This window comes from Chelonoidis abingdonii, chromosome 3 (genome assembly GCF_003597395.2).
Source record: "Chelonoidis abingdonii isolate Lonesome George chromosome 3, CheloAbing_2.0, whole genome shotgun sequence".
NCBI classification, from domain to species: Eukaryota; Metazoa; Chordata; order Testudines; family Testudinidae; genus Chelonoidis; species Chelonoidis abingdonii.
In genome coordinates this window covers 204,263,857-204,287,313 of record NC_133771.1, presented here as the reverse complement: position 1 = coordinate 204,287,313, position 23,457 = coordinate 204,263,857, and positions in this window count along the sequence as shown.

Sequence of the window (23,457 nt, the reverse complement as noted above, 5' to 3'; positions counted from 1 at the left end):
GCCCCAGTGAATAGAGCCACAAAGGTTTAAGTCCAAATTAGATTCTTCAAACCCTGATTGATGGTCGAATAGTGCCACTTTCCTTATGCTGCTATAGCCCCAAGCGGTGCAGAGCCTCACCTGGTTCAAGTACCCAGCTCTGCCCACCAACCGGTGGAATGCCCTAATCCCGGTTGCTATAGGCTATTCTGGAATGGAGCACTCAGGTCTCTCCTGTGACAGCTGTTTGATTGTATGAAATAACTAAATAGACGTTGGAGAAGGGACGGAAGCTGGCACGCCCTGGAGAGTATAGCTCAGCCCCTAGGCACATAGAGTCATACTGCTGGTCTCACCAACTAATAGTTAGTATTTCTTACAAAGTAGAACAGCATTGTATCATTAACAGATCACTAAGGTTAATGTTTCTTTTACCTGTATAAGGTTTAAACAAGGGAACCACAACACTGACAATGAGGACCCATCAGAAACAGGATTTTCGACACCTCAAGGAGGGAATTTGTGGGTGTTCTTGGTCTTGGTTTTTCTGTCTCTTCTGTTTGCTCTCTCAGTATTGAGGATCTATGCTCCAGCCTTTCTAAATCTTCTGTTCCCAGTTGAAGTACAAAGTCGCAAAGCATTTAGTTTTATTATGTTTGTTTATGTATTTACATTGGTGTAGTTGCTGGAATGTATTAAATTGTATCTCTTTTTGATACGGCGTTTTATTCTACTTTTTCTTTTAAAGCAATTGACCCTGTATTGTCACTTTGATACAGAGTATTATTTTTTTGTCTTTTTCTTTCTTTTATTAAAGCTTTCTTTTTTTTTAAAACTTCGTTGACTTTTCTTTTTCTAGTTATGGCAGAGGGGATAGGAATCTCTGTGCCAGGATACTGATTCTCTGCAGGGAAAGACTGGGGGGGGGAAAAGAGGAGTGGGAAGGTAAATTGTCTTCTCTGTTTTTGTTTCAAGGGAGTGAAGCAGGGGAAATCTCTAGTATTACCAGGGCGGGAAATCTGGGAGGAAGTAAAGAGCAGGAAGGGAAGTGGATTATTTCCCTTGTTTGTTGAGACTCAGGGCATCTGAGTCTTGGGGTTCCCCAGGGAAGTTTTGGAGGACCCGAGAGTGAGACAGGCCACTTTTCCTGTGGTGGCCTAGGATATCAATCTAGCTGGGAATTAAGCTGCAGGCGTTGAGGGACCTCAGAGAGGTCATTGTCCAATCTCTGCTCAAAGCAGCAATCCCAGTTAAATCAGACAGCCAGCTTTGTCAGCCTGATCTTACAAACTTAAGAAGGATTCCACCACCCTCCCTCGGTAACCCATTCCAGCTTCACACCCTCCTAGTGAAAAGTTTTTTCCAATTATCACCCTAAACCCTCCCCTACTCACACTTGACCTTACTCCTTGTTCTGTTTCATCTTTGACCCACGAGAACAGACCGAGCTCCATCGGTCTTTGGAAACCCCTTTCAGTAGTTGTGTGGTAACTTAGCCTCCAGTCCCAGACCTGGACTTTAGAGTCCCCAATCTGGACCTGTCCCAACCTGGACTTTTGCGTCCTAAATTTGGGGCTTACCTGAAACTCCCCAAGCTCACTACCAGCTTGGATTTCTCGCTGCCACCAGATCAGGAATTGATGGGGCTGATCCCCCCTTCCTTTCTCTGGTGTCCCCAACCCTCCCTTGCGTGGCACCCAGATTCCAAATCCCTTGTATGCTAAAAGCAGGAGAAAACCCCTCCCCCTCCCTTCCCAGGCCTCCTCTTGGTCTAGCCTGCAAGTATCAAGAAACCCGGTTTCTCTGCTTCCCAAAGATAAGCGTTCTCTGCCCTCAGACAATTGAGATGCAAAATACCAACAGCTTGCTTTGCCTTTCCCGTGCCTGCCTTCCTGAGGGACAGGTACCTATACAGAGTTTTCACTTCTCTGGCACTTACTAGACAAAAGAACTTTCACAAGGTTTTAAAAAGAAACTTTAAAAAAAAAAGAAAGAAAATAAAACCATATCTTGCATTAGAAGACTCAATACAGCTCTTGCTTATAAGAAAATATGAAAAACAGTCTGATTTAAAAGATAGCCCGATTAAACCGTCCACCAATCCACATACAATTAAATACAACCCAAAGCTCCTCATAGCCGAATTGCTGGGGTTCCTTTGTACTCACAGATGTGTAGGAGACACTTAGAGATAAGATGCAGTTAGGAGGAAGCTTGTTAACTCACAGCCCGGAAAAACAACAAAGACACAGCCATCCACATCTATTCGTACAACCAGCTCCTCATAGCCAATTGCTTCGGGGCTTCCTTGTACTCACAGACTTTGTGTATAATATTTTGAAATAAGAAGGAGTTAGGAGAACCTTGTTTACTCACAGCCGAGAAAACAAAAAGACCCCGAGTATACAAATTCCCGCCCTGACTTTAAACAATCCAGTTCTCTGATTGGCCTCTGTCATTTTGGTTACCCTTTCCAGGAAAGAAACTAACCCTTACCTTAACCTATCTATTTATGACAAGTTGAAAGCAGCTATCAATCCCTCCTCATTTTTCTCTTCTGCAGACTAAACAATCCCAGGTAAGTCTGGGAGGGTGAAGGAGGGGGAATGGTTTATTTTTCTTTGTTTTAAGACCCAAAGTGTTTGGGTCTTGGGTCCCCCAGGGAAGATTTTGGGGGAGACAGGGAGTGTACCAGACACTGGAATTTCTGGTTGATGGCAGCGCTATCGGATCTAAGCTAGGAATTAAGCTTAGAAGGGTACATGCAGGTCCCCACTTTCTGGACGCTAAAGTTCAAAGTGTGAATAATACCTTGACAGTTATTTAAGTGGGTTTGTGAGAAACACATTATAAGCTATTCTGATGAGAACTAAATAAAAATCAGTACTCAGAGACAACCAGAAGGTCAGATTGCACAAATTGCCTAAGGCCTGGTGAATCTAAACAGATGGGCAGTTGCATGTTATCCTTTTTCTACACTTAGCCTTTAGGCAAAGCCTCAGGGTAGAAACTGAACAGACGGTTAAGTGTGACATTTTAGAGTCAAGAAGCATTTTTTCTTTTGGGACAAATGTTGGCAATTATTAAAGAGACATCAGAGACAGCGCTTTGCTTCAAATGGAAATTGATAACAACAACATGCTCTTAGCAATTCATGAGGGGTAGATAAAATGTATAGAAAAATAAATGTAGGACCACGTTGTCTGACTCCATGCCACTCCAACAGTACATGTTGAAATTATTCACATTCCATTCATAATTGCATAAAAACATAAATTGGAGTTTGGTACCTCAGTCCACTTTACATGTACTTGTTGACTTGAATTAGAGAGCCTTAGCTAAGTGTTAAACAGGAACTTTGGCTAAAGAACAGTTATCCGTTTTCAGTTCATGAAGAAAATTATTGAGTAACTTATAAGACATGATTTCCTGGCCATAAAAATGTTACCTTAATGTTCTTAAACAATAAACACAACTGAGTTATCTGTTTGGAACTATGTACTGTGAAGGTATACAACTGTTTGTTTTCCCCAAGAGATCTTACCAGGGCATGTTCTCATCTCCTCCAAACATGTCCAAAGTTCACGAAGCTCATCTGAGTTTCCCCATTTCATATAAACAGTATTTACAGTGTGAATTATAATACTGAGCTCCTTAGATCTCAAAGTTAAGTTATGGGAAATGTTGTTATGCCCATTTTACAGATGAGAAGCTAAAACAATGAGGTGAACCCATTCACACAAAATCACACAGCAGGTCAGTGACAGAGCCAGAGGGAGAACCTAGCTCTCCTGATACCCTGTCTACTGAACGACTTTGCTTTCTTACACATTACTATGTGTGAGACACCAGCAAGTCACCTAAAAAGGAGAATCACAAAGAGATCTGTATAGTGATTGTTCTGCTTCATCTCTCAGTTCAAAGTATTCCTTTATCATTTTTGGCCATGTTGTTGTCTGGCAGTCTACAATAAAGACTTGGAAACAGGCAAGAGCTGACACTGTTATAACTTGGCCAGAGAGAGTGACTGTGTTTGTACATACATATGCCACTGAAATCTATTACATGCCGTCCAAATTGCTCATCTGTGTCTAGACATGCCTCTGCCAATAGAGGTTCTCCTTTAGCCCAAGTGATAGAAGCCTGCAATTCTGACACAAGACCGCCTGGGTTCTAGCTACAAATTTCCAAGTGCAGCACTATGAACACCACAGATTCCTAAGTGGCCACCAGATGTACACTTATCAATGGCATCATTCATGGAGTAAGGTACTTCTCAAGGGCAGGATCTAACAATCTGGTCTGTAACTGGAAGGTGCTGTTATCCTAACCGTTTTGATGTGTGTTCATGTGAGCGAAGAGGATTCCGTCATGTTTTTGACAAAACAGTTAAAAAATTAATCTTTAAAAAGAGGGTTAATTCTTGATTTAGGTACATTTTCCTCTCCCTTTGGTAACAACAAAAACGTACCAAGTCACATTACCTACCTAGTGATGGCATCTTTTCTTCTTTAAATCTCCTGGACAAATCCAGTTAACGGCAACACTGAGAGTAGGAGACAACCCTGAGCTCCATTCTGACTTACAGCAGGGAACAGAGATATCAGCTGTTCCTGCAAAGTGTTCTACCTATTGGCTGTCTTCACTGAAAGACGTTTGAGAGAAATCCAGGCACAGTAATGATGCACTGTAACTCACAGCCTGAGAGAAGCCTCCACCTCCAATACAGTACCTGGCCTTCTTCATAAGACACCTTTGTGGAAGAGCAGCACGGGGGCATGAAAAGTCATCTATTGCAGTGTATCTGGCCAAACATACTGGGTTGCCCTATGCCTGAGGAAAGAAAAGGCTGGGAGGACAGTACTTGGGCTTTTTTGTTGTTGTTGGATTGGTTGGTTTTAGGGCCAGTTTTGCCACACTTACATAAGGACCAGATTTTGCATCACTGAAGTCAGTGGGACCCTTACTCTGAATGTCAATGGATGCAGGAGCAGGCATATGGAGCTGTACCTTACTCTGCAAATGGTCCCACTGAAACCATTAGGGAGGATGGTGTTTAGTAGACAGTGCACCAGATTGGAACTCAGAAGCATTAAGTTCAATTTCCAGCTCTGCTGCTGAGTGACCTTAAGCAAATCATTACACCTCAGTTTCCCCATCTGTAAAACAGTCAGTATCATTACCCTCTCTCTTATAAAGTACTCTGAAATCTACAGATGACACGTCCAATATAAGTGTTAGGTGATATTACTCGCAGAGCAAGGGTTTTCACAGTATAGGGAACGGTGGCAGAAATTTGGCCCTGAAGGGTTTTGGACCAAATTCTCTGCTTGTATAAATGGGCAGAATTCCAGTGCTGTGCTCATTTACACCAGGAGAGAACTTTTCCCTTTGTCCATAGCTGTCTAAAATTCCTGCAATGGGAATTTTTCTAGGTGAAAAGAGTTCTTGTTTTGTTCTAAGTGTGAACTGCTGACTCATGGAGTGAAATCCTCTTTTCCTGCTATATTGCACACTGTAAAATGTTACACATTCTTCATTTATAGCCTGGGGAATACATGAAGCAAAACCATTCACAACTTTCTAAAATGCGCAATATTGGGAAATCACCATGGGCAGCTTTAAACATTGGACTCTCTGCACCTGCAGAAATCAAATTTACTTGGGCAGTTGAGGTATTTCCCACTGTAAAGGCAGAGAATGCGGCAATTATTGCAGGTTTAATACATACCGCAGTGCAGTAAGATTCCACTTTTTAATAGCACCCAATATATCAGAATTTACCTTACGCTCCCTATTGGCTGCCTTATGTCTCCACAAGCATTCCTGGACTGACATCACCAGCAAAGAATGCATACGCAGAAAGGGGTGCCCTGCTGAGAACAATCTGGGGTGGAGCTTAACTCACAAAAGGTTCCTGGATCATCTGCTGGGATATCTCACCTACTTAATTCCCTGCCCTTGCAGAGGCTTCAGGCATGGATGGCACCTTGATCTCTCCGGTTTTCCTGTGGCTCAAAACAGTTTAGTTTCCTGAGGACTGAAATACTTTAATCTAACTAAAGATTTGCGGCTTAATCTGTAGAATTTAATGGCCTGTGATATGAAGGCAGTCAGACAAGATGATATAATGGTCCCTTCAGGCCATGAACTCTATGAAACCATGACAAATAGGTTGCCGAGTGATACTCTTCCCGCAGGGTCAGCTTCTGCCACCTTGTATAGTACTTAACTTCTCAGATGCTCCAGAACTACAGTGAAACTCCACATATTGCAAGGCACTATTTAGTGAGAGAAAAGGTATTCTATTCTGGCTCTTAATTATGTGTGGGCATTTGTTGTCTTGTTTCATACATTTGCTGGGCACCTTTTCAGATACTGCAACATAAACAGGAAAGTCCAATTGCATTTACTAGAATTGGGACCCCAGATTGCCAAGGGAATACAAAACCATCAAGCTCCTTCCTAGTGAGGTTATACCTAAAGCCACATCTTTATTTCATACCAAGAGACAGCAGCAGAATTATTTCTTTTCTAATGTAGAGTTCAGGCAAGGGAAGCTGAAACACTGCTGCCTGACCGTAAAAACAAGAAGATGAAAGAGTATGGTAAAATTACTCAAGTAGTAAGTGAATAATCCCTTATTATGCCTCTAAAGGAGACAGCAAACACATGCCCAGCTAACATTTGGCTGCATCTCAACTATGACTGCAGTTAAGCGGATGGAGGGAGGTACTAGAGTGAAGCCAAAAAAATCTCACCAATTAATTAAAACTTAAGACCAGAAGGACATTCTTCAGTCAAGAGCGGACGTCATGGAAAAGCTTGCTGAGGGAGGTTCCGGAGGACTTAAAAGAAATGCAGGCTCCAGAATTCAAACTGATCATTTAAAAACTAGCCAGGGAACTCTCAGGTTGATGATCAGCATAATGTAAATCATGCAGCACAATGGCAGGTAGCCAATGATGGGTTGAAAATGTATAGCACATGAGGACTGCTAACATAATAAGAGACAGCTTGTGCAGATTTATGCTCCACTAATGTTTGTAAAGCGTTTGTGTAGCCAAGCCGTCATGTAGCCAAGGTAGATAATGGCTATGCCCAACAAGCAGGTAATGAGACTTTTTGAAGTGTTTTAAGTTAAAGCTATTGGGGTCCTTTCACAGGATGGGTGAGAACGCTGCAATTATTGAAGACAGCAGGTCTGAGGGTAGTGTCACGTCCTTGGCATAGTTTGCTCTTCGCTGACACCAAAGATGACTTCCACTGGAAGGAGAACTCCACGTTGTGGCAGGGGGTAAGAAGGGAGATGGACACTTTCTGTAGCATCTCCTCTTCCAACTCCATGGCAGTGAGGAAATTTGACACGGTTCCACATGGGGAATTGTTAGTTAAATTGGAAAAGATGGGGATGAATATGAAAATTGAAAGGGGGATTAGGAACTGGTTAAAGGGGAGACTACAACAGGTCATACTGAAAGGCGAACTGCCAGGCTGGAGGCAGGTTATTAGTGGAGTTCCTTAGGGGTATGTCTTGGGCCCTATCTCATTTAACATTTTTATTAATGACCTTGACACAAAAAGCAGGAACGTGCTACAATCTGTGGATGACACAAAGTTGGGAGGTATTGCCAATAGAGAGGAGGACCGGGATATCATGTGAGATGATCTATGACATTGAAAACTGGAGAAATACAAATGGGATGAAATGTAATAGTGCAAGGCCATGCACTTAGGGACTATCAACAAGAATTTTTTCTATAAGCTGGGGCTTTATCAGTTGGAAGTGACGAAAGAGAAAGATTTGGGTGTGTTGGTTGATCACAGGTTGATGGCCAATGTGATCATAGGTATGAGCCGCCAGTGTGACGTGGCTATACAAAAGGCTAATGCAGTTCTAAGATGCATCAGGCGATGTATTTCCAGTAGAGACAGGGAAGTGTTAGTATCATTATACAAGACACTGGTGATACCTCATTTGGAATACTGTGTGCAACTCTGGTCTCCCACGTTTAAGAAAGATGAATTAAAACTGGAACAGGTGCAGAGAAGGGTTATTAGAGTGATCAGAGGAATGGAAAACCTACCTTATGAGAAGAGACAAAAAGTTTGCTTGTTTAGCCTAACCAAAAGAAGGCTAGGGGGAGGATATGATTTCTCACTATAAATACATCAGAGAGATACATACCATGGAGAGGGAGGAGTTATTTAAGTTAAGCAACACCAGAACAAATGGATTTAAACTGGCCATCAACAAGTTTAGGCTTGAAATTAGAGAAAGGTTTCTAACTATCAGAGGAGTGAAGTTCTGGAACAGCCTTCCAAGGGGAGCAGTGGGGGCAAAAAACCCTAACTGGCTTCAGATGAGTTTATTAAGTTTATGGGGGTATGGTCTGATGAGACTGCCCAATGGCATATAGTCCATCTGCGATGGCTAATATCAAATATCTCCAATGGCTGGTGATAGGAAGCTAGATGGAGGGTTCTGAGTTACTACAGAGAGTTCTTTCCTAGAGAGAGTCAGACCCAGTAGGCTGCTGGGTTTTGCCCACATGCTCAGGGTCTCACTCGTTGCCATATTTAGGGTCAGGAAGGAATTTTCCCCAGGGCAGATTGGCAGTGATCCTGAAGGGGTTTCTGACTTCCTCTGCAGCCAGGTCACTTGCAGGTTTAAACTAGTGTCAACAGTGGATTCTCTGTAACTTGAAATCTTTAAATCATGCTTTGAGGATGTCAGTAACTCAGCCAGAAGTTGGGAGTCCATTACAGGAATGGATGGGCGAGGTTCTGTGGCCTGCAATGTGCAGGAGGTAAGACTGAGTGTTTAGTTGCTGATAGTGCCATCACTTTGTGCTTTCCTCCCTTTAATACCTTCCCCAAGAGTGTTGGATCCCTTTGATCTGAATACAGCGAGTTAATATTGCTCTTTCCCCAGGATTGTTAGCAGAGCCTATTCGCTGTTGAGAGTATTGTCAGTCTACAGGGAAAGTTAATAGATATGATGTTTCAGAAATCAAAGAATCTTTCTTTGATGTTAAGGTTAAGTTGGAGAAGGTTATGGCAAGTTTGGCTTGAGTCCAAGAATTCTAAGGGAAGCATTTTGCTTGCCTCCTTAGTAGCTGCTAATTTGAATTAGGTGTTTGGCATCCTCTCTGCTCCAGTGGCCTCACATGGGATCCATATCCATCAATAAAGAGCTTGGTACATTCCCAAAGGGTGCTGCCAACTCCCAGTCCATTCCTACTATTCCTTCCCATATCTGTGAAGTGAGTAAGCCATCTTATGAGGGTCCATATGTTACTAATTCCCCTCCGACCAATTTAATTGTAAGTACCCGTAATTTAAGAGCAAGAAATGCTAAGCATTAATCATTGGTGGTTTTGGTTTTTAAAAATGTGTCTAGGAAAATGGTTGAGTCACAGACCTATTTGCAACACCCTTTATGTCTATTACTGAAACGAGCCAGGTTTTACTATCTAGAAACTAAATTTTAAAAGCTTCTCTCATATAGTTTCACAAGAGAGTGGCAGTGCAGTTTAAAGGCTGGTGAGTGACTAGGACATCTGTGAATGGCTTCTGTCAGCTTTTGCTCTCGTCAGTCAGGTCTTCAACGGCTCAGCCCTCTGGCTGAGTCACGCAAAATCTAAAATGGATGAACAAAACTCTTCCAGGGTGAAAGGTCCAACAGGGCCTGTTCCTGTGCCCTTGTTAAAGTCCTTAACCCAGTCTCTGGGCTCAGTCCTCAGAGCCCCTAGTGGGCTGGCTTTAAGACCATGCCTGCCCTGGCATAGAACACTGCCCCAGGGCTTTCTCTCTGGAGACTGGAGCAATAAGAACCGATAAAGCAAACAGTCAGGTCACTCCAAGTTCAGTTCCCTTCTGGGATGTAAAAAAGTTCAGTGAGTGGTTGACCCTCTTCAGAGTCTTCAGTCCTGTCCCTGGGCCCTTTACATTCTAGCCCTGTGCTTGGGCTTTTAAACAAAACTTGTCTCCTTCTCAGGGCTTTGGCCATCCTGCCAGTGGGAGTAACTGGGCCCTCCCACTACTCCAGGTCACAATGCAGAGAGCCAACAAATAGCAGCCACATACTGCTTCCTTTAACAGTTGCTGCTGCTATTCCCTGGGCCACTTCCCGCATAGCCCTGTTCTCTTCACCCTTACCTCAGGAGTGAAGTTCTTAACTCCTCCTCTTCTTTATCGAATGCCAGTGCCACCAGAACCCATCTTCTTGTTCTCTCTTGAACTCCAGCAAGGTGCACTCATCCTTACTCCTGGGTCCCAGACAGGAACTGCCCTGCTCAGCCCCTGCAGTTCCTTTTAATTCAGCCTGATGAGCTCTGATTAGCTGCTTCCCTGCCATCGTTCTAGCAGGCCTGGAGCACCCACCTTCACTGTTCCCTTTTCTGGGGCGGGGTGTGGTGGGACCACAAGGCTTCCAGCAGGTGCCCTCAAAGGGCCTGATACACCGCATCCTATACAATGAATGTACAACCAAAATGAATTATTGTTCTTTTAACCACAAAATAAATGACCAGGTCATCCAAGAAAGTCCTGTTAGACTATATCCAGTTATTCAGGTGAAACTAAATGGCCTACTTGCACAAGACCTACACGTCATTTAGAGGGTTGAAGATCACAGTCTGGGAGAAACAGACCGAATTACAAAGCTTATGGTGTTGTTTTTCATGATAACTTTTCAATGGCAGCCCTAGAATGGGAGCTAGACAAGCTGGGCCAGACTGGGTTTCCTTCCGGTAAAACCTCAGTCAAAATGATTTCATGGAATACTGATAAGAGTAAATCCCAGGATTTGGATTTTAGGAAAAATTTATCTTAATTTGATTTAGTTTTGGTCCAAGAAACTTGGCTTTCCAAGGACAAGTCTTTCTATTTACCAGACTTTGATTCCTTTTTACAAGGTGGTGTTAAGTTTGCAAAGAGAGAGAGACTAGCAAATGGTCTGGCCCTTTTCATTTCCACCAAATTAAATATTATAGCTACCCCTATTTTCAGGCCTATAGTATCATTTTTCCTCAAATAAATCTATTTTATTAGCCCTGAATGTATGTTTGCCTTCTTTGGCCTCTCCTTTTTATAATTAGTCTTTATGGAGAGAGCTTAAATCTCTTAATGACCTACTTAAAAAAACCCAACTTTATTGCTAAAGAGCAGGCAAAAGTTACCAGTTAAATGATGTCTCAGACCACTTTAATATTAAAATTAAAAGCTGAGACCCCTTCATAGCACATATGTGGCAAAACGCAGGCCCCTGGACATGGGTCAGACCACTTTAATGTTAAAAAATAGGCCAGTGAAGTGGCAAAGTCCACTCCATGTTAGAATGGCAAAAGTTACCACTTTAATAGCAAAGCTCAGACCACTTAAGTACACAGAGATGGAAAAGCCCAAACCAGTAACTTATCTCAGACCACTTTAATGTCAAACAGACCACTTAAATTGGAAAATCTAAGCCAAAACCACCTAAAGTGGCAAAAGTTACCACTTCAAGTGCATGTAAGTATCAATGCTTAGACCAATGACAAGTCTCAGACCATTTAAATGACATATCTTAGTCCACTTTAATGTCAAAAATTACTACTTACGTGGCAAAGCCCAGATCACTTAGGTGGCAAAAGTTACCACCTCAGCCCTGACATCACACAGCACATCTCAAGACTAAGTGGAATTCAGAAAGAGCATTCAGTATCCTCTGTTGGAAGTGTGCATTTCTGCTTGGGTCTCCAACATCCTGGGAGAGTGCCCTACTTAGGCCATAGAACAGGGCTGGCCAAATCACCACTTGTGAGCCACATATGACTCTTTTATAGTTAAAGTGCGACTCACAGAGCCTCCCTCACCTCCCCACACATTCTGCATCTGCACCTCTACCCCACTATAACGCGACCCGATAGTGTTCATAGCCCAGGATCATAGCAGTGATTTTGTAAAAGTTTCTCTGGAATCATCCTGACAGGTCAGAATCCAAAGGCAGCTTAGGTGTGAAGTCTGTTTGAACAGAGGTTCCCAAACTGGGGGTCATATTTGAACAGAAGTTCCCCCCAAACTGGAGGTCATGACCCCTCAGGGGGTTGCAAAGGTATGAGGTGGGGGGCACTCCACCCCAAAGCCCGCTTTGACTCCAGCATTTCTAGAATCATAGAAGATTAGGGTTGGAAGGGACCTCAGGAGGTCATCTAGTCCAACCCTCTGCTCAAAGCAGGACCAATCCCCAACTAAATCATCCCAGCCAGGGCTTTGTCAAGCCCGACCTTAAAAACCCATAAGGATGGAGATTCCACCACCTCCCTAGGTAATCCATCCAGTGTTTCACCACCCTCCTAGTGAAATAGTTTTTCCTAATATCCAACCAAGACCTATAATAATATTTATAATGTAGTGTTACACTATAAGACAACAGCTGGCCATTCATTATAACAATGATAGTTAAGATGAAGGCAATGTAAATAGTATTAGTTTTCCTGCAGTATCTTACATCTTTGATCTTAAGGTTAATTGAACATACTCCAAGACATAAAGTAAGGCAATTAAGACATGAAAAGGAATTAGCATCTACAAGCTAATTTGCTTACATTGTTAAATTTCTAACAAGATATAGATAAACACAAATACACTTAGTATCTATCCTTGATTTCTATGACCACGAATGAATGGGTTGATGACTGCTAGTCTAGAACATCTCTTTGAAATTCATATACAAGTGAATTGTCTTGATACAACTGCGATGCCGCTTGTTAAGCTGTTAGGCTGCAGTCCTCCCCTCCCCCGCCTTCCCTCCAGGCAGAAGGGGTGGAGAGGGGTCACCACTTGCTCTGGCCCAGGGCCCCACAAACCCCTAATCTGCCTCCGGTTATGGGTCATACACAGGTTGACTGGTCTACCAGAATCACAAGGAGGTTGTTGGTGGTGATGGTGTTACAAGAACCAAGTACACTGGTACCTTTCACAAGCACTAACACACATTTTTTGGTTGGGAAAAATCAAACCCATTTTTTCTAACATCCTTCCCTTGGATGGTTGCCTACATGCTACCTTAACAGGCCTAAATTATGCACGAAGCAAGATTAATATCTAGTTTTAAACTATCTTTGGAAGATTCTACACTATATTGAATGTATTGGCTTCTAGATTTCTCATGAGTTACAAAGAATGGAGATAAAAAATTATCTTTGTTGGACTTCCCCTACCTCAGTAAAACCAAAGGATGTAGGGTTTCTGCTTCAGCAAGTGCCTATTCTGGTGCTGCTTCAGGCATTATTTTCTTCAACTATGCTAAACAACATGACCAGTGCCAGATCGTTTCGACCTACCACTGCTCCCTCAAGCCTAATAAAACAATGGCAAAAGGCTAGAACTGAAAGCTATGTCAAATAAAATGAGAAAGCAATTTATGCAGCTTCTTGAAGGAAAATGACACAGATCAAAGGAAAAGTGCTCAATATAAATTAATTTAGGTATGATCAGCTTTACATGTCTCTCTCAGGAAGGTTAATCAATGATGTCTCCATCTAACCCATTAGAGAGATTAGATTTATTTCAACTGTCTTAACTCTAAGAGAACAGATTTAGGCATAAAACCATGGCTCTGATTATCATTAAAAACAATTTACCACCTCCAAACATGTCATGTAGTGATGATCTAGGGTACAGTTTGGAGGAGACTGTGTCAGAGATCAAAGAAGGTTTCCAGCAACAAGGAGGCAAGATGAGTCTAGACTGTTATCCCATATCCAATCTTCTGCTAGGCACTACACACACTACCTGCCTTTCTCCTGTTGGTTGGTTTCTGATCCAACTATGTATTTACCTGATGCCCATCAATGTAGTGGGTGAGGGCTTCATCTAACTATTGGGTCAGGAACCCCAAGAAGTGAGGTGGGTTGGCAGCGCACGCTCAGGGAAGGCACCCACTGAAAACCAGAGATGTGAGCAAGATGGCATGCTGTGTACAGCAGTGGAGGCAGCTTAGGTGAGGTGGGCAGAGGAGACTGTAGAATAGTTCTTGGGGGGGCAGGGAGGGGTCAGTACATGAAGGTCTGGACTCTGACAATGAGGAGAGGAAGGGCATCTGGACTGCCTGTTGTCCTGCTAAAAGGGCTTGGGCCTTCCAGGGCTCAATAGCCTAGATTGACTCTTCTAATTCTTTTGGTTACCTGTCCAGCCAGTAGTGTGGTACGTTGTTTAACCATCTTACTGCCATGGCCATTAACTGCAATATTATACATTTCTTACTTTTCTTATTACTTTATAAAGCCTCAGTCTCTGCCATTGCTTTACATATTCCAGTGCATGTTTCCCCACTATCTTTTTAAAATTCATATGGACCTCCTTTTCTGGCTACCCAGTGTGTCCATACCTCGTCAAACTCTGCAGGGATTTTGAGGAAAGGAATAAGGGGTTCCCTAGCTCAGAGCTCCCTGCCATGCTAGATTGCGATTCTTACCAGATGAGCGGTCGGGGTAATCAGTGTTGTCAGTTGTTGGCTGCATGTATGTTCTCTCTGAGTGCTGTGCTGGCTTTGTGCCAGGTAGCTGGCCCAGCAGACCTCGATCGAACTGCCCAAAGAGACCACAGAATCTGCTGGAATCTGTTTACGTATTCGGTGTGTTTTAGCTATGCTAACAATGCCAGTGTCAAGTTCATGTACCAGACACTGAACTTGCAGGCAAGTATCTACAGTGCCTGCCTTTTGCACAACTTTTACTGACTTTGGTTCAGGCCTTAGGTCTTTCAGCAGGCCCATGCATCAGGTTCTGTTTTTCTACTACAGGAGAAAGAACAATCAAATAAAAATACATGAATTCTCTAAGGCTAAGAGTAGTAAAATACCCAAGAATTTTATTTTTGCCTCAGAGAATTCCTTTTCCACTGTCTCTTCTCCTGGCCCCAAAGAAATGTACACTAACTTTATCTTCCACTGGGCTTAGCAAAGAGCCCATTGTCTACTGTCTTGTCTTAACCATGGGGAGAGAAATCCAAGAAGAACCTGTTTGTGATTACTGCTGACTAGGGAGAGGGATATAAAATGTTTACCCAGCTAATAAATCTTTCCCTGAAACAGAATGCTTTGAGAATACCACAGAGAAATGGCAATTTGACCCTGTTGAGAGCCTTCACAGCAGCAGCAGCAGGCAGTAAAACATGAGGTGCTAACTTGCTCTTGACCTCCCTGTCTCCCATGCCTACAGGAAATTCAGCAGTTTCCTGATATCATAGCAAGATAATGTCGGCTTGGTGAGGATAAATAATTGATGGTAAATTCCTATCTAATCCAGTTGCAAACATTTCTGTGAGGATCCTGTATTGTGTATTAATCAATTAGCTAGTTCTATAATTGTTATGTTGTCTGGTGCTTCCTTGTCTCTATAAATTTACAACAGATTACGGCCTGGTCTGTACTTGGAGCAATGACACCCTGATGAACAAAATGACCCCTACCCACTTTCTCACTCTCTCCTTCTTCTCCCCTTATACTCTTTAAGAGAAATAAACAAGCAATAAAGTCATTTAAGGCTTACAGGGATCAGAACAACAAAATGAGATAATGAGAGGATTAAGGAAAAAAACGTGTTTTTTTTAACATATTTGGGAAATTTGGGGTTTTTAAAGGAAATCCTTCTACTTCTATTGCTAAAGAGCAGGTAAGTGAATACTTGGAAAATCTGAACATGTAAATCCAGGTAGAGCCACTGACAAATATTCCATAGCACGCAGGCAATTAGCTAATGAACTTAGTGTGCCATTGACAATTAATTAACTTATGAACAATACCACATGGGTGGAAAACTGGCTGAAGCAATGTAAATAAAGGGTAATGATAAATAATCTATCTAGCCCCATGCGCTCAAAGCCTCTCTTGCTTCTGAGTAGGCTACATCATTGACTCTTTTCTTAGCTTCTCTATCATAATTCATGGGCAAAGACACTCTGTGTATCACCCTTTAATGGAAATGGGATCGCAGAACCCAGCTGCACTAGACTCCCCCCCATAGACACCCTAATAGCATAAGTACATCCTATCCAGGACTCCAATCATGTGAGAACTTTGGGTTTACAGTTCACCTCTCCAGGGGCACGATAGTGAAGCAGACAGACACCCAGACTTTGTAAGGGTTCCTAAACACAATTACTCTTTACTTATCACGAAAAATACACACATCTAGGCAAAATAAGAAACACCTGTATGCATTACCCTGACTTAGTTTCCCTACCATTTTTAAGGATTCTTTAGGCTTAGGCCAGAGTCCTCTAAGGAGTTTACGATTCCCCCTCCTGCACGTAGGTTCTCCTCCAAGTCTCTCCGCCAGTGTCGCCAACTCTTATGATTTTATTGCACCTCTAGTGATTTTGGATTTTTGAACCCTGTCTCATGAAATGAAAGCCATCAGCTCATGAATTTTCCCTTATTCAAAATGGCCATGGTTTCCTAGTACTGTGAATGGAGTTGGAACCAGCAAGATTGCCATCATTTCCCTATCATCTACCTGCATGTGGAAGTAAGGCTGCCCTTAATAAAGCTGGTTGCCACCTCCCACTGGTTTCAATGAGACTGAAGCCAGCCCCCAGGCAAAATGGCTGCCACACTATGCTTCAGGGGGCTGGACGGGACACACGGGCTGTGAGGAGCAGCAAAGACACAGTGACAGGGGAGAGTGAGGGAAAGCAGGCAAATTGAGGGTGGTGCAGAGCACAAAGATGGGGAGTGGGATGTGGAGAGATCAGATGGCAGCTGCCTCCCACTTGGGGGAAGTGTGGGGGGGAAGGGGAGTCCCCTCCCAGTAGCTAAGGGAAGGCAGGGTTGTCAACTCTTGATCATGAGTCACAGGATTTTGGCACCTGTAGGAGGAGCTATCATGATGACATGAGAAGCTCCCCCAAACCAGTGATTTTCAGAGCTGGACAGAGCTGTGTGTGAAGGCCTTGCTGATAAGGACATAGACCTGCCCTGTCCCTGAGTCCTGCCTTCAACGTATGTTCCTGTAACAGCAAGAGGATCCTGGGCCAGAGATAGTGAAAGGAGGAGTTGGGGAAAAGGAGGTGGGGCTGGAGCCCCAGACACAGCAATCACACTTCCCTGCCTCCCACTGCATTGGGATTTCTCTACTCAGGGTCTGGGCAAAGGAGAAGCCCTGGGATTCAGGAAGGGAGTTAGGGAGTGGTGCTGCTATGCCCAGGGTAGCGGAGAAGATCCAGAGAACAGCAAGGCACAAGAATAGGAGTCAAGACAACAACAGGAATGAAAAGCAGATAGCAACTCTACCTCTCATGGTTGTTCCACTACCTCTCCTAGCACAAGTGAAAAATAGCAACTCAACATGTGTTCTGTGACTTTGTGGGGGAGGTCCATTCCTCTAATTTGAAAGCAAACTGCATACTTACCAGAGGTTCCTACCCATGTATCAGGCTCGCCCATGCTAGACTCTCAGGACTTGCTGGATGGTGGTGGAGTCAAAAACCTGTCCTGGCTTGATGCACAGCTGGAACCTCTGGTGGCCTGTCCCCCATACTACTACTCCTCATCCACCTCCTCACTGTTCGTGACAGGGTCCTGTGACTTGGGCTCCAGGGAAGTATCCACTGTACTCTGGGAGGTCGCTGCCGAGGATGGCTGGCAGCTCTTTGTAAAAAAAAAAAAAAAAAAAAAAAAAAAAAAAAAAATTGTTCAGCAAGAGGTTTGCAGCTCAGAACCAGATAGATTTTTGGCCGCCCTGACATGCCTGCTGTAGCTCCTTGGCTTTCACATGGCACTGCGGCTCAGCCCTGTTGTAACCCTTCTCCTGAATCCCTCTGAGCAATCTGCTCATAGATGGCCACATTTCTACAGCTACGTTGGAGCTGTACCTGCATGACTTCTTCTCCCCACAGGCCCAGGGGATCCAATACGTCCTGTGCACTCTAGGCAGGAGTGCGTTTGGAACATGTAGTGGGCAGTTACACTCAACAACGGACAGCTGTTAGGTGTGCTCACCAAGCCAACCAAACAGGAAAAGGAATTTCAGAAATGTGGGGGGCTTTAAAGGGCAGGGGTAGCTTCTTGTCTGTCTGTCCAGTGGACTTCACAGCGGTGACCAGAACAGTCAGCGTGTGGCACCGTGGGACAGTTCCTGAAGGTCCATAACAGTCAACAAAATTAACACAGTGTCTACGTTCTGTGTCGACCCACCTACATGGACCGTGACTCTATGCTGGATGGGGAGGTGGTATTATTGACATACCGGGGCTCTTATATCAACAGGAGCCAAATTTAAGTGAAGACACAGCCACAGTAGGTTGATGTAAACTGCCTTGCATCAACTTAACCAGGGAGACCAGGCCTGGGCCAAGTTATACTGACAAAAGTACTTTTAGTGTGTCTACACTAGGGCTTATCCTGGCATGCTGTGTCAGTAAAACAAATCAGACCCCTAACAGCCATAGCTATGCTGCTATAAGATTTTAGTATAGACCAGTCCTTAGGCATTTAGGAAGCTAAGTCTAATTCACCAGCAATATAATTTAGGCTCCTAAGTCACATAAGCACTTGACAATTTTAACTCTCATCCCTACTTTTAGAACAGATCTGTGACTTGGTAAAATTTGTAAAAAGAAACCTCACAATCTAATTATACATGCCCTTGTTAACTTCCCAACTTCTGATCTGCTCTTCCGATTTCCTGCTGTACATGTTAATGTTCTTCTGGAAAGAGTGCTTAATTCTCTTGACACTAATTCCAAGGCATTATTTTTGTTGTGCAAAATTTACATACTGCAATAAAACAATTATCTAAGTAATTTTTTAAAAAGTCAAACCAATCCAGCCGGTACAATAGGGTGTGGGGAAAAATATTTCAAAGTCTCCTCTCTCTCAAATGCTGGCAGCATAAATGCTGCTGTGCTGATTAACGGTTCTACTGTATGGATCAAGGGCATGATTATGTCCCTGGAGGTTTAGTGATACTAGTAGCACAGCTCTGAGAAATCTTGTTTTCAGTTTGCAGAGCAGAGAACACAGTCACATTATTTCCCTAAATGCAGGTCAGATTTCTGTACAGCTCCTTCTGGATTTCTTCAAGCTTACAACTTTACCAGTGAAATATATGAAACACTCATTGTGATCTGCCTGTAGCACTCACACCACTCGGGTTGGTAATACCACTGAGTCCATGTTCTGACTGTTGATACAAACAGAGGAATTTCGTCTTTATAGGCTCAGAGTATTTTGCATGAGCTCTTCCACCACAAGAGGAATGGGGCTGTTTTCCTACTGGTTCATTTTTTTCCAGTTCTTCCCTCCTTTAGGGTGAGATGCTTGGATGATCAGTCAATCAAAGTCTCATTCCTGCCATCTCTGCAGGACAAATGCAGCATTTTAACAGGTTTGGAACAATCATCTGACATCTAAACATTCTATCTGCTGCTTTGTTTCATCCATTCAGTGATGTCATCCTTTTTGTGGATCTGGGCCTGTGCATGTTCTGGGAGGAATGCTCCAGCCTTCAAAACAATCCTGCCCCAATAAGCCCTGGGGCTGTGGCTTTCTCTATGATTCTTTCTCCATTCTGCTCCAGTTAGTGATATTCTTCGCCCTCAATATTCATGAGTTAGGTACAGGCAGTGAGCAGAGCTGATTAAGGCCATGCAGCCAGGGCCGGTGTAAGGAAGTTTCATGCCCTAGGCGAAACGTCCACTTTGCGCCCCCCCAGCCCTGCAGCAGCTCCCCACCCCCCTCTACCCTGAGGCACGCCCCCTCTCATGGCAACTCCCTGCCCCCCCGGCAGCTCCCCACCCCCTGGCCCGGGGAGCCCTGCAGTACCTCCCCACCCTAGCTCACCTCTGCTCTGCATCCTCTCCGAGCACACTGTCCTGCTCTAATTCTCCTCCCAGGCTTGCCGTGCCAAACAGCTGACAGGCTCCGCAAGCCTGGGAGGTGGGAGAAGCGAAGCAGCGACTGCACGGTGGAACCCCCGGACTGCCGGCGGTGCACTGACCCAGGGGAACCCCTGGGCTGCTGGCGGCACGCTGACCCAGGGGAACCCTGGCAGAAATAAAGATAGCAGACAAGCAAATTCTTCATCTCTTTGCTGTTTGAACTCTCACAGGGCTGGAGCTAGGAAACAAAAGCAGAGATCCCCAGATTAGTACCTCTCTATCACCTTTTGGAACAATAGACTAACTCATTTGTGCGTACATTTTGCCTGCTTCAACCTGTGAATAACTTTCTCATTTCTTTTACCTAGTTAATAAATCGTTCATTAGTTTACAATGGTATTGGCTACAAGCGCTATCTTTGGACAATCTGAGGTACAAATTGACATAGGGTAAGTGACTGGCTCTTGGGACTGGGAGCTATCTGAATATTTTGTGATCTTTGGTGTAAGTGACCATTTATCCCTAAATCCAGCCTGCCTGGCTGGCAAGAGAGACTGGAGTGCCTAACTGGACTGTCTGTGACTCCGTAGTAAGACTATTATAGTGTTTCAGGAGTTCGTATTTGTTACTGGGTTGGTGAAATCTAATTATAGAACATACCACCTGTTTGGGGTGTCTGCCCTGAGATTGGCACTCATGGTCCTGGACCAGTCCAGACTGCAAAAGTAATTTCATTTTATAACAGCATGAAAAAAATACCAACCCAAGCTCAGAGCGACACATCGGTGACAGAAACTCATTGTGACACTTTGGGGTTTTGCCCAGACCAGTAAGAGGTGTTGTCAGCACCCACTCTGTAACCTTTGGTGCTTCTGTGCTGTGCTGCGTTGGTTCAGATCTCTGACACCAGCAACTTGCTTATAGCACAATGGCCTCACCCTGGCTTCCACCAGCCTGGTTACTCCTTGCAAGGTGACACCAACAGCTCTTCCAGTCACAAGTCTCCCCAAAACGGTGTCCTCTGCAGAGCACAGTCCCTCGCACCATAATTCTCACAAAACCTTATTGGGTTTGCTGCTCTTTTACAGAGCCAATCCACATCACCAGTCGGTTAGGATTTTACTCTTCAGTTTGAAATCCTGCACTGAGATGGTTGTATAATCTAACAGAGTAACAACTAACAGATATTTCAGTGATACCAGGTAGAAGGAATTGGGATAGAAATGGTTACAAACGAGACAACAAACGAGTCTTTGATTCTGAGTCGTTTCCTCACCACAGCCATTCTACCAGGATGTCTGGCCAGTCTTTACCAGGATCCAATGTAAAGCCCAGAGCACCTTAAAGACTAACAGATTTATTTGGGTATAAGCTTTTGTGGGCAAAAAATCCACTTCTTCAGATGCATGGAGTAAAAATTACAGTACAGGCATAAATATACTGGCACATGAAGAGAAGGGAGTTACCTTACAAGTGGAAAACCAGTGTTGACAAGGCCAATTCAATCAGGGTAGATGTAGTCCACTCCCAATAATTGATGATGAGGTGTTGGTATTGGGATGTAATCCAGAATCTTGGGAATAGAAACTAGGAATAGGTTGAGACCTTGTTGTGAAACCCAGATGGAAAATCTCATCTACTTTGTTCCTTAGACTGATCTTGTAGAGGGTTTCTAGCTCTCTAGAATCTTTGTGGAACAACGCCTGCCTGTTTTGCTCAGTCAGCTAACCTCCAGGCAGTCAGGTGTAGAGAGATGGGGTTTGGCCATAGAATTTTTCTCTAATTCTGGGAGACCAAGAATTAGAGACCTGACTCCCTGCTGCACTCCAACCCACTGCTCCAGCCCTGAGCCCCCCCTATGCACAGAGCGCCTTCCTGCATCCCAAACCCCTCCTCCCCAGCCCCACCCCAGAGCCTGCACTCCCACCGAGAGCACTGACCCCTCCTGCACCCCAACCCCCTGCCCCATTCCAGAGCCCTCTCCCACACCCTGAACCACTCATTCCAGGCCCCACCCCACAGCTCTCACCCTGCATTCCAACCCTCTGCCCCAGCACTGAGCCCCTCCCACACCCCAATCCCCTCATCCCCATGTTGGGTCACAGGCATCAACAATTTTCTTCAACTGGGTCTCCAGAAAAAAAGTTTGAAAACCACTGGTCTTGGCCAATAAGGGGTTATAAGTATCAATGTGGCTGCATCCTGCCTCATCTTCCTCATGACTACAGATAACAGGGGAATAGGAGGACAAACAGAGAAAGGGTTGAGGAAAGCATCCTGGAGGAAGCATCCTGGATTTAGTTTTTCTCAGAGCCAGCTGAAACAAAGAATCAGTCCATCCAGCAGTCCAGCCTAATCAGGCCTTTGGTTTAGAAGACTGAAAAGGCCCATGGCCATGACACTTTAACTACTTTGATCTATCCACATCCTGGGAAAGAGGGTCAGTGCCATATGTTGCCCTCAGGCTGGAGATCAAATCTGGAGGTGGTACCATGCTTTGGCACTGAGTTCCCAGTCAGAACTGAACTCTGTTTGTAGGTCTAAGGATTGCAGAACCTCTCCCGTTACCAGCATCAGGCACCTTCAGTGTCGAGTCCTTATATACAGGAAAGCTGAAGGAGTAAGATCTCTGGGAGGAGAGTATCCCCCACTCCTTTCCCGAGTCACAGGAATCTCTTTCCAAATCTGATGCTTCCTTCATGGATTACTTCAGCAGGTAGAGCTTTAGTCAAGTAACTCTGAAGTGTTGAGTCCCGGTGGAAAAGGACCGGCATATAGATCAACGGTCTAGAGTGTGGCTCTTGACCAAACACAACAAGAGACCTAGACTGTGTCCATCAGTTAATGGGATGATTCTGCTACCTGACAGGCCCAGCTTGAAGCTGGCGGGTTTAGGCTTGACCATTACTCTTGGCACTAAGTAGTAGTCTGAGGGAAGGAATGGAAATTTAAAGAAAACAAACAAGAGGTTGCCAACAAGGAGTTCAAAAGATTCTGATGTTGTGAACAGGAGATGCATGCGCACGTACGGTGGGAAGCATACAATGACCAGTCCAGGAAGAACAGTTATTTAGCCAGCATGTATTCAGATTTCAAACTGCGGGCACCTCAGTTCGAAAACTTTGGCTTTAGGGAATTGACACATGTATAAATCCCATATGTTTAATCTGCCACACAAACCTGTTTGTGACACTCTCCAGAAATCTAGAATTGCAGCTCCAACACCGAACGTGTAATATTAATGGGAAAAGATATAACTGCAGTAGCCCGCAACCACCATATTTAAACTGTGGACTTTATTGCACAACTGTAACAAGCAACAAGGGACACAGGTTTCTGAAACTTTTATTGTTAATTTACATTTTTCAGCACTCTAGCTAGCTGTACGTAGCACTGACTGGAAGGGCCATGAGAAGCATTCTATGTGTGGCACACAGTTGGGGCTATATACTATATTCTGCATTGTAGTAAAAAAACAAAACACACTTAGATGTGAAAAACCTCTGTTGAAGAGATCTTAGTGATCTAGATCTTAGAGATCTTTCTTTAAGCAATATGATTTTACTGCAATTGACATATGTCCTTTATGGCACTCCATGTTTACAGCGAGAC